Raw genomic sequence first — 12150 nt, forward strand, 5'->3', positions numbered from 1 at the left:
AGTTCGTGGGGCACCTGGCGTGTGTGGGAGAAGGACACTTCACTGGCAGCAGCTGACTCTTCCAGTTGGGTTGTGGTTGGGTTCGGTGCCAACTGGTGTGCTGAGCTCCACACTGTGTATGTATGTATTTTCTACTTTACCAGTTTTCCAGAGCCATGTGACTGTGGGAGCAGCATCCCATTAGATAACAGTTCTGAGGAGCTGGGATACAGCAGGGGTGCAATGGCACCTTGTCGTTGAGCACATCCCCACTCATTATCTTCCCATGTCAGAATAACCTGTGCAACGTCCCCCAATTTCTGTATTGGTTGTTATTGTTAGATTCAGTTCAGTTCATTCTGGCCGCTATTCAAAGGGTCAAAGTGCAGCAGAGTTCTACATTGACAAGAAACAACACACCAGAGTGGCAGAGCTGAGGATTTTGACAGCTGTGTGAGAAACACTAGGGGGTTTTGCCCCAAGGAAGGTACAAGATGGTTTTGATGTCCAGGAGGCACTTGATGCCTGTAATCTTAGGAGAGGTTGTAACTCCTTTACACCCTCTCCCATTCTGACATCAGAGGAGACGCCTTTACCTGTGTGGATGTCTCACCACAAATAAAAACAAAATGTTGAGTGCAGGGACATCTTAATGTGAAAAGAAGTGTTGACTTCTTAATCTTACAACAATAGTGAAAGCTCATCAAACTGTAAATATGATTTTTGTCAGGACAACATTATTGAACGCCTGGCAAAGTAATTACTCCTACACAGAGAAAAATAAGATCTTTCTTTTAATCGCTTCAGAGGAATTCACCAAACTCAGCTCTACTCAGAAAATGTGGTTGAAAGTGGGTAGGTTTTTAATTAGCACATAGCTGTTCTTGGGCGCACTGCAGCTAAAGGGAAGAAGACTCATAAAAACCAACATGGACCCAATTCCCCATCTCTTAACGTAAAATGGCAATGGGTCTTTTGCCCAATTAACTCCCACAGTCATGCTCATAGTTCAATATTATGAGCGCTAGACATTTTACACACCGCTGCAAACATGTGAAATGAGATTAGATTAAGAACAGGTAAACCATGAGTTTCCACTATGGGTGTGATTTTTAATGGTTGGTGAATCCCTGCAAAATTCCTTCCATAACTAGGGACCTTGCTATAAATGCCACATTTTCAGGTTTCAGGATGGCATATATGGATTTGCTTTTCTTAATCACTTTGTTCAGACATCTTCCAAATGGATACCCAGATGACCATAGGCTGACCTGGGGTGTGCTCAGCAGGGGAAACCAAAATATTCAAAATTTAGGAAAGTAGTTCAAAATATTCAATAGAAATACCAGGGACACCACTGAAGGATTTGCCTCTGCCTGGGAACCCAAAGGGAGTCTCTCTGTGCCAATTCTGTGCAGGTTGGTCTTTACAACTATGGAGGATTTTGGAAGGCAAACGAGGCTGCGGAGCAGATGTTTTATGCAGGAGGCTGCCCTGGTCAGCCCCTGCTGTACTGTGCCAGAAAAATCAGCAGAAATTCATGTTGCGCTGTGAGCAACATTCACATGTCACTGTGTCATCTAGTTCCCAGAAGAGGAGAGTGTTACATGATGGTGAAATAAGCAGAGAATACTGTGGATAGCGGCTGGACCATATGGTGAAGGGAGTGGTTCCGTTAAAAAAACAAAACAGCAGAGCATCAAAGATCAATATGGGAAAGTGATGTAGAATTTAACAGTTGTTAAAACCAACAGAGATTTGTGGAGAATCATTATCAAATTACTCTAAATACATGGGCCAGATCCTCCTCTGGTGTAAATTAACATAATCTTATTAATGTTTGTGCGTCCATATCGATTTCACCTACCGATCATCAGTTTTGTAAAATTTCACCAGGAAGGGAGCATATGGTAATTTTTAACTAGGCTATAGAGCTCCACAAGAGTGGTATAACTTATCTGTTGTATGCCATAGACAGTTGTTTAAGTCACTAGAAAAATTATTTGCTATTGAACTCTATTGGATTTTCCATAAAGGGAAGCTTACTTTCTTCATACATTAGATGTTGATGATCTCACATTAGTCTCTTCTAGTTAGAGTCTCTGAGAGGAAAATTAATCAGAAACTGTAGAGCATCTGAAGAGAGTTATCAGGGCTTCTTTCCCATCGGTTTTATTATGGGAGAAGACGGGATGGTCCTCAGTTATTTCATGGTGGTTTAGTTTGAAGTATTGTGCTCTTCATTTTAGTTCACCATTTCAGAAATTCCTTCCCACCCCCAGCTTTTCCAGCATTGTGCTTAGATGTTGCATCCTTTTTGAGCACAGGGAGGAACTGAACAGAATAAAATATGACTCTCAGCTGCTGTTTCTCTCTGTATGATTAAGATTTGACACTGAGTTGCTTGGACAACAAGCAGAGGTGTAGAGGGATGCTCAAAAAACATGCAAAATATATTTTTTTTTGAAAGTTAAGTCAAATTCACACAGTTTTCTTGGGGTAAAACCCCTGTTCTCATCAGGACTTCGTAAAATCAGGGGCTTGATCAAGAGCTTAAGGAAAACAGCGAGAAAAGAGATTTATTTTGGCTTTGCCTGTGTTCTTGCAGTGGATAAATATGGTCCAAAGTCAACCATTGCAGTGGCTTGCAAAAAAGCAATGAATGTTTCAGATCTACATGGGGGAACTAAGTGTAAAATTATCATAATTGAAAAGACAGCACTGAAAGAAGTCAATATTGTAATAAAAATGTTTTAAATACAATTACAGCATCAAACTGAGAGCAAATCCAATTTAAAATAATAAGAAGTGGTTATTTTAATAAGTCAAAATCATTGCTTTCAGTGCCCCTTCAGCTGAACTGAGCCCTTAGGAACACTCAGTAAGTGGAATTGCCAGGCAATACAATATTACCAAAGAGAAACCTTTAATGGTTTCACTATCTAAAAGAAAGAGGCTTTATTCCATCCTCCTCCCCAACACACACACTTTAATTCATAACATTAAATCTCATCCAGCTGAATTCTTTTTTTTTCTTTTTTTTTTTTTTAACCCTGAAGTTGATGGCAGTGGGAAGAAAAATGGGTCTGGAACTGACAGACAGAAAAAAAAAGAGGAAGGTGAAGAACATAGGGGAAAAGTGCAGCCAGGACAAAATGGAAGAGTAGAGGACAAGGCTCCAGCTGAGAAAATTTGTGAAGTAGAGTGTGCAGGGAGGGGGAGAGGGAGGGAAACCAGACAGAAGTGATGGGGGGAAGAAGAAAGGAAGAAAGAGGACCAAAGAGAGAGGACAGCAAATAGTCCGCATGTGACGCAGAAGATTAGTGAGATATGGTAAAGCAATGTAGGAAAAATGGGATTGGTTAAACCTTGACAAATGAGCAGCTGATGGAAAATGATAATTTAGTCAGGTTTTTCCTTTGATCCTGCGAGATTACGGAATTAAAACAACAAGAAATGAGAGGCTGAGTTGCTCTAGGTTTACACTTGCTTTTAAACAATATGAATATTTTTACATACTAAAGGAGGAATTAATGTCAAACACATTATGGCCTGCTAAGATACAGAAGAGTGACTGAAAATGTGTTGAAAGACATGACAAAGTATTTGGGAAGAAAAGAGCATGTCCTGCTTTTGGCAAAGCAGTTTTCATCAGTGTCAGTCACCTCCCCATGCAGCCTGACGAGCTATTTGGACCGAATTCTGTGTGGAAAAAGTGACACAGGATAGCCAGGAAATAACAGGGACGGGGGTTGGATGGTGGATCCGTCTAGAAAAGACACTAGGGCAGCCAGCGGCCATCACCCCTGGGTGGGCTGGATGGAGTTCGGCTCCTCTTGGCTCACACCTGTGAGCAAGGCGAAAACAGGAGGCGAGTGGAAACACACCTCTCTCATGCTCCCCGCGCACCTGCCCACACCACGGGCGACTTTATATCCCTGGTGTCTCATGGGAGAGAGCAGAAAGCAATTCCTCTCCAAGGGAGGACATGGGATGAGCTGTCAGTTTGTAGCACAGTGTGGCTTTTATGGGCTACAGTGGGGAATTGGCAGAGGCAGTTGATGGGGTCTTTTCAGTGATTTCTGAGTATGCTTTATCTAGCAAAGATGTTATTCGGGCAAAAGAGCTGAAACTGATATTTTCCTTTGCCTGCTTGTCCGTAATCCTTTTCCTAAGAGGAAAACTGTCAGGATGGTGTTTCTAGCTCTAGTTCAATTAACTGTTGCAGGCAGGGCTCTCTTTTGCCTGTATTGTATTAGGCCAGGAAAAGTAAGAATAAGAATGCTGAAGGCGCAAATTCAGTAGTCTGATTTCTTCCAGATAGCAATCTGTACTCTGCCAATGGTACTTGTATTTAAAAGGGTTTTTAATCCAGAAGAAGTTGGACTGAAGCTAGCACAGGTAGCTGTGGAGTCAGATGTTTCTCACTGTGTGCAGAGGTGATACCTTCTGGCCTATCTGAGGCTGATGATGACAACAGCATTAGTGCCACGTACAACAACCCCTCCCTCCCTCTGGGCTGGTTGTAGTCTGGAGTTTCCTGGTGGTTATTAGAGCCGAGAAGCATTTGCTAATGAAGCCTGCACTATTACCAGGGAATGAGGGAAGGGGAGCAGAGACTTCCCGTGTTTGCTCATTCCTGGCAATCATTAGCCAGCCCATGCTCCTGGGTGTGACTGTCCCAGGTAAATCACAGCCCAGACATGCCAGCCCTGCCTAAGTGAGTTTCAGTCACTCTGCTGTGCCTGATACTAGTGCAGCAAAATTGAGAGGAACTGAGTGAAAGCCATTGGGAAGGTTTGTCACCGATCCAACAGAAAGGGCAAGAGACCATGCAGAAACTGACTCTGTTTGACTCACCGTGAAAGAGGGGTTTCCATTGCTTGGAGGCACATATTTGATTTCTGAGTCAAATCATTGTCCTTTCCTTAAACCATTATACCAAACATAGTGTATTAGCGTGTACTTATCATTGCGTGTGTGGAAGTTTGGTAGATAAAGAAGGATATCTCATAGGTACAGAAGTGACAAGGCTACATATAAAGAAGAAGAAATGTGGAGGAAAACATCAACTTGCATGAAATAAACCACAGGCATCCTCATTTATGTGCTATCAGTGATGAAACTCCCACTAGCTGAAAAATAAATTCATGTATTATTGCCAAGGGTATCATTTATAGCAATATTCTTGGTGACTAACTCTTTATTTGGGCTGTCCTGAAAACAACATTATTCCTCGCTTTTGGCAGGGACTTCCTGTGGATGTTGCTTGGATTGTACATTCATCCCTGTGTGGAATATGCATTAGTGTTCACAAAAAAATCAGCAGAAAACATATGTGCATTTTACTGTCTGCTTACCTCCTATGTCAAAGACACAAATAAAACTTGATTTAAGGGTATTAAGTTTTTCCTTGGGCCTGTATTTTATTGAAATCTTTAATTTGAGTGTTCAGTTAAATAAAAAACAAAGTAGATTTATAACTGTGTTTGACATGAGCTAAAATTCTTGGGGTAAAGAAGTAGCCTTACAGCAGTCTTTGGGTGTTTTGTCACTGACTTTCATGAGACCAGAACATCACCCGAGATGCAAAATCCATCACGTTAACTAGTTTATAACCATGCCTCCTAGCTTGGTGAAAACAGAAAAGTCAAAAGACCATAACTGTAAAATAAAATAAACAAAATAAACTAAAACAGGCATTAAACTGGAAAGTCGTGTTCAATTCTTGGTCTCACTGGAATCAATGGCAAAGCTGTTGCTGACCTCAGTGTGGTGAGACACTGATTTTCAAGTCCAAATCCAGATTTTGGCATGGTCTTTGTGTATGTCAGATAAGGCATATACAAGCCACCTTTTCCCACAGTCTGCTGTATGTTAATGAAACTAATATTGCATTCCTGCATCTTGGGAACTGGTTTCACAGTGACTTTACCTGTACTGTTTGCTCTCAAAGCACTGTCTGACACCAACAGATAGGTGTTTGGTATGGCTTTTTTTTTTGTGTGTTTGATTTGTTTTTTTAGTGGCATTTATGTTATTCTTTTTTTCTTTGGCCTGTCCAGGATTTAAAATAGACAAGACTACTGCAAAAAGTACTCCTTGGTTATCCTTAAATTTTCCAGCAGAGTTATAAAACCTTGTAAGTAGGGGGCTTATAATAAAAACTCTACAGTGACCTTAATGATGGTGGCAGATTATAATATGCAGGTTGCTAAAACGTCTAGTTAATGAATGTCAGTAGGATTAGAAAATGATTGAGGCACTTTTTAAGGTCTCCATGCTGTGATAGATTTATATCACTAATAACAATGAAAGGTGCACAGGAATCTATGGACACTGCCTCTTTCCTCCAGAAATCAGGACTGTCTCTTATTAATTAAATTGAATACAGAACAATATAAATCTCCTGGTGCTTATTCCACTCATTTCATACATACTAATGAGGATGAGCTTCTGAAGCTGGTGGTTGGGATCATTTATTCAGCGGTGGGAAAAATAACATCGGGATTCAGACCCCCTGCTGACTTTGCACACTGTTGTGCTAGATTTATATTGGCCTACTAATAAGTAACTGAATACATTAAACGAGGCGCTCGTCACTGCAAGGGTTACAAGGGACTCCTTGTTTTTCTTCCTTGTGTATTCTTTGGTGAGGAGATTAGGGGAGATGGGCCCATTATGTAAGTCTCTCCTCTTCGTATTTCACCCACCAGTTCAAAGCCCGCTTTTCCAAACAGAAACTATGCCAAAGCTCTCATCAATCATTAAAAGTCCCAGCAGCTACAAACTCGCTGATTTTGATGTGAAGTGCAACAGTCTTGCCTTTTTTTCACATAAGAAAGTGAATCACACTACGCTTAGCAGTTCAAACTCTACATTGCACAGTACGCATGATTAGTGAAGAGAGAAAATACAGGGCATTCAGCGACCATAGAATTGTCCCTTTAGAGCTCTTCTTTGGGAGGAAATACAATGGAACAAGCAAGCTGGATATTCCAGTGCTGCATATGTGGACACAAAAAAAACCTGGGGGAAGTCCCATAGAGCCACGTATAATTATGAACTGATAGACGTAACTTCTCAGCCTTCTAGATTTAGGATGAGAAAACAGTACACGCTGTGCTGCCAGACAAACGGCTGGTGTTACAAACCTAAAACACAGTGGTAACACCACACTCTGTACTGAATGCCCTGTGCCTATGTGTGTAAGCTTGCTAGGGAAGCATTGAAAACAATGCTGTCTGGCAACCGGCAGTAAAGGAGGACTTTTAAAAAATCTGTGACCGCTGTATATTCTCTGTCCACCGGTTGTTAGAGCACAGGCAAAATGCACCAGTTATTTAGATCAGCAGACTGATCCCGTCTACAGATGAGTTTACAGTGGGACATGGGAAACTCAATTAGCCTTTTTAGCTCAGCTTGTATAACTGCACAGGTAATTAAGTAAGGGTGGCCACCCCTTTGAAAAGCCCCACACTACAATAGCTATGCTATTTGGCTGTGCGTAAGAGTGGGAGGCGCTTTTAATGTGTTTTGCAAGCAAACTGATGGAAAGAAGACAACAATTTCTGAAGAACCGGTAACATATAGGATGCAGATTTATGCAAGTGGGGCTCCTACGTAACTGTTGTCTCCAAACTGGCTAAACAATTCACTTTTTTTTTTTTCCCCCACAAGCTGAGTTCCAGTAAACAACTAATTGCCCTCATGTTATGTGACTGGAAGATCAGGAATAAATGAATTCAGAGGTGGAAATAAATATAATGAAATAAATAAAAAACAAAGTGGAAATTAAATGCAATCTGTTCCTTACTTGTATCATATGTGGCAATATATAGGTGAAGCTTTGTAAAAGATTTTATTATATGTTCCAGTTGATTTTGCACTGTGCATAACCCCTCTGAAAAAAATTAAAAAATTAAAAAAAACTGTAATTTTCTTTTCCTTGTTATTGAAGCTTCTGTATCCAGTGTTAGAAAAGCAAGGCTATAGAATTCTGCAGGCATGAGAACAGGTGGGGGTTCTCCTTTGTATATCATGAAGGGGATTTCAGTAAATTTACGTTCCATTTTTCTGTGCTTCTTGCTTGCTATGTTTCCTTCCATCTGACAGCTCTCGTTGGTGACCCATTTTGTGAATGGAGCTACTCTTTCCTTTGAAGTTGTAATTTGTCTTGGAAGAACTACCTGGGAAGCACTCTTTTATTGTTAGACCTTGAAGCAGGGTGGGGATTGTTAGTCACCTCTGAGCATGTGGGTAAATCACAAATAGTATCTTTTACCTTAGGAACTCAGTTATACATTGCAGCTTTTTCCTTGAGAGGTGGTGCTCTTGCACACAGTTTCTTGTTAATGAAACTTACCATTCCAGCAACAGTGCTAAATATGATTTATTTATAACATATAGCATGTCAAATGCTAGTGTGTGTAAATAGTAACTAAGAAGCACAGCATCATTTGGAAGAGTTAGGTAAAATATAGGCAACAGTCAAAATTGTTTTGCTATACCGATAGGAGAAAGGTACAGAGTATTTTACATAGAGCGGATCTTATCTCACTGAACTTACCTCCCTTATCTCTCTTCAGTTGGTTTGGTTTTTTTTTATTGCTACCTTTTAGAATCACAGGTTTTATATGTGTTTAACTACACAGAGGAGGCACTTGGTAATAAATGACTTTTCAAAACCGTGACCTCTTTGTTCTGGCTCCAGTAACTGTAGGACAAAGTTTTTATAATGCATCAGTTATATGCCCATGAGAAAAGAAATAAAAGAAACTCAAGAAACCTCTGTTACTTAAAGTATGTGTACTGAATATGGAAACAGAGCCTTAACATCTTTTAGTTCACAAATCCTTTTTTTTTTGCAATCTTAAGAGTCAGTTGCCCTGTGTATTTACTGGAAGTATCTATGAGTGCATCCCCAAAGTATGGGTCAGAAGAAAGGCAGTGAGCTGTATGGATGAGGCGGAGATGGAAGTTGCTATGGTGAGTCTGTAAGAAGTTGTAGGAGCCTGAAGATCTTCTCTGGATGATGTCCAATGCTGGGATGCAAATTTTCCTGGCTGCAGTATACAGCATTGAAAGTTTAAAATTATGGCAGATACTTAGTACTCTAAGCTACTTCCTACTCAAATGTCTGGTTCCTAGACTTTTGGACCACATCTAAAGTTACACCATTGCATGCTGAAGATTATAATCCATTCTCCATTAAAAGAAGGTCCATTCAAACTACATATGTTATCATTATTCACTTATACTTGCAAGTCTTCTGCATCTGTGCACTGTTTACCTTTTGCATTACAAATATAATGAGAAAAATTACACGTAGGGATTTGCTTGGCAAAATATTTTATGTAAATGGCAGATAATATACATAGGGCAGTCAGGCAGAGTCAGATCCAGAAAGGGACGTAGGTATCTAGTATGCAATTAAGATACAATATCCACTTGTAACTTGTATTTCTGACACTACTTCTGAAGCAAGGGACTTAACTAGCCACAATGGTACTGACTATTGCCAGTTACCACTACATCATTGAGGCTGGGACTTAAGTCACAGTGTTCCCCTGGACAAACAAATCATGCAAGGGAGGGGTCATACGTAAACATGTAAACTTATAAATGCTGGAATTCTGTGGTTTAGATCAGGATCACTATGAAAGAAGGACTGAGTAGCAAAGCTGGACCCAGATTCAATGCAAATTTCCATAAAAGAATAAACCTATCTGGATAAACAGCTTTGAACAATTTGTGCAACTCAAATATGTTGTGATCATTGCCAGACCTGTTTTTATATGGATTTGAATCCATTAAATTCCTTGGCATTGTTCCTGATTTCCACCGCTAGTAATATACATGATATTGTTAGTATCGCATATTGGATAAATGCTCAGTTCTCTCTGTCTTCTTTCTATTTTATGTTTATGCATATATTAAATGACATTCAGGAGAAGTCTTCTTATCTGTGGCTGATAGAAATTCTTAATGCATGGCAGTTTGACCAAATTCACCCGTTTATTAAAGCAGCACACAAACGTCCCTCCGCTGGCTTAGGTCTCCTCCTTTGGCTGCTGTTTTCTGCCCTTGGAATACTCATACACCTCCTGGAAGGATGAGATAGGCAGCTCCTCTCATGGCCCCCGTCTTATTTCTCCTTTTATTAGGAAGCAGTAAGGTTAGAATGTGTCTGTGTGTGTGATCAATAGGCCTTGCGGGAGGTGAGGTGTTCAGTCTCCACGATGTGTGTCATCTGAAGCAGCCCTAGGAGCTGGGATGATGGGACTGTTCCTAACACATGTCATTTGGATATGACCACAAGGTAAGCAGGCTGGACTGACCTCTAGAAAATGATTTTTAGCTGCAGCTAGTAGCAAAACACTGTCAAAGTTTCAATGGGTTTAGCAACATTTCTGTAGGAAGCATTTAAAGGGTCTCCTTAAATCAAACATACCCATCTAGCTCCAGAGACACTTGTGTCGCAGGTCTGCAATGTTTGGTTACACTTCTATTGTTTGATGTAGAGCCTTAGATCTTCAATTAATATGCAATTCTGTATTCACTGAGACAATGGCAGGATCTACTCAGCATTTTGGCAGCTTGTGAAACTCAGATAAACTCTAACCTTTGCCAAATACAAAGGATGATAAAAGCAGAAGTTGCTCTTTCCAGCCGAATTAAAATAAACTGCCAACGACTTTGTAGTCCTCATCTTTTTTTTTTTGTGCTTTACTGTGGTAACCTTCAGCTGGCATTGGACGGCGCCTATAAAATACCCACTGCAGAATCAATAAATAGAGCTGCAGCAGCAAGCAGGAAGCAAGAGATGTGAGTCTGCCCTCAACCACTTTTCATCCCTTAGATTCAAAGTGAAACATATGTTGCTAGATTCCTCTAGGCTGTCCCTGGAAATATGTAAGGAGTCCAATGCTACAGCAATCTGCCTTAAAATGCCTTTGAGTTCAGTGGGGCAGGATTTCACTGCACTGAGGCTTAACTGGGAGTTAACTGGGAGCAAATCGAGATAGCATCATGAAGATCTTTTCATGTGCATATCTCAGGGCTGAGGTGTTGAAAAAGTCAACTACAAAGGCTATATGAAAACCTGTTTTCCTGTAAAATTACTTGAAAATTAAGACATCACTGTTTTCTGCAAAGAAGGTAAAATGTAAGGTTATTCATTACATGGGAGTCATCAGACAGTACCAAGGCAGAAAAAAACCCAAGAGTAAAAAGCAAAGACCTCAGATATGGTTGAGGGTTTTTGTTTTGCATTTTATGAAAACCTGTGTGTGTGATTTGCCAGTTTATGACTATATCTCAGGGCTGAGATACAGTGCAGCGTAAAACAGGACAGCATATTTATGATTACTTTTCTCTCGTTTTACCAGACATGGGTAAAAAACAGAAGTTTCCATGATGTGCTATTTTTAGTCACTCACAAAGTCACAACAGTTTTACATTTCTCCTGCTTAGTGCAAGGTCTGTTTTGTCTCTGAAATATTTTCAGGGAGAATAGGTGTGAAAGCCCCTCATCTGCCTCTTTAAACAGTGTTTTATCTGACTTAAACAATTCAAGTGGTAGGGTTTTGCCAGCCTGACACGTGGTCTGTTCAACGGCTTGGGCAAGGCTTGGGTTCAGTCCTCTCCTCTGTCTGAGGAGACTGGGAGCTGGGAGGTGCCAGGGGCGTGCTACTGCCGCCGTGCTACTGGGCCTGCGGGGATGAATTACTCCCAGCCTCGTTCACGACACTGCTGCACTTCACCTGACCGATCCAGAGAGCCGTCGCACCGAGGCAGCAGTGAGGCTGACAAGATATGACCAGGAAGATTGATCATCCTGGAGTAAACTTTGGCATGTTGATAGAGGCAGTGGGCTACAAGAGATGTTGGCTGAAATCCCCATCGGAGGGACGAGGGAGCTCATCTCAGGTGAGCGCACATATCACTAGCCCATGAGATGAAAAGGGGCATAGGTAGCATCAATATCTCTTCCTCAGTTTTCTGAAGCCTAGTTTGAAGATTCCTTCCTTCCTTCCTTCCTTCCTTCCTTCCTTCCTTCCTTCCTTCCTTCCTTCCTTCCTTCCTTCCTTCCTTCCTTCCTTCCTTCCTTCCTTCCTTCCTTCCTTCCTTCCTTCCTTCCTTCCTTCCTTCCTTTCTCTTTCTCTCTTT

This window comes from Rissa tridactyla, chromosome Z, assembly GCF_028500815.1.
Source record: "Rissa tridactyla isolate bRisTri1 chromosome Z, bRisTri1.patW.cur.20221130, whole genome shotgun sequence".
Taxonomy (NCBI): Eukaryota; Metazoa; Chordata; class Aves; order Charadriiformes; family Laridae; genus Rissa; species Rissa tridactyla.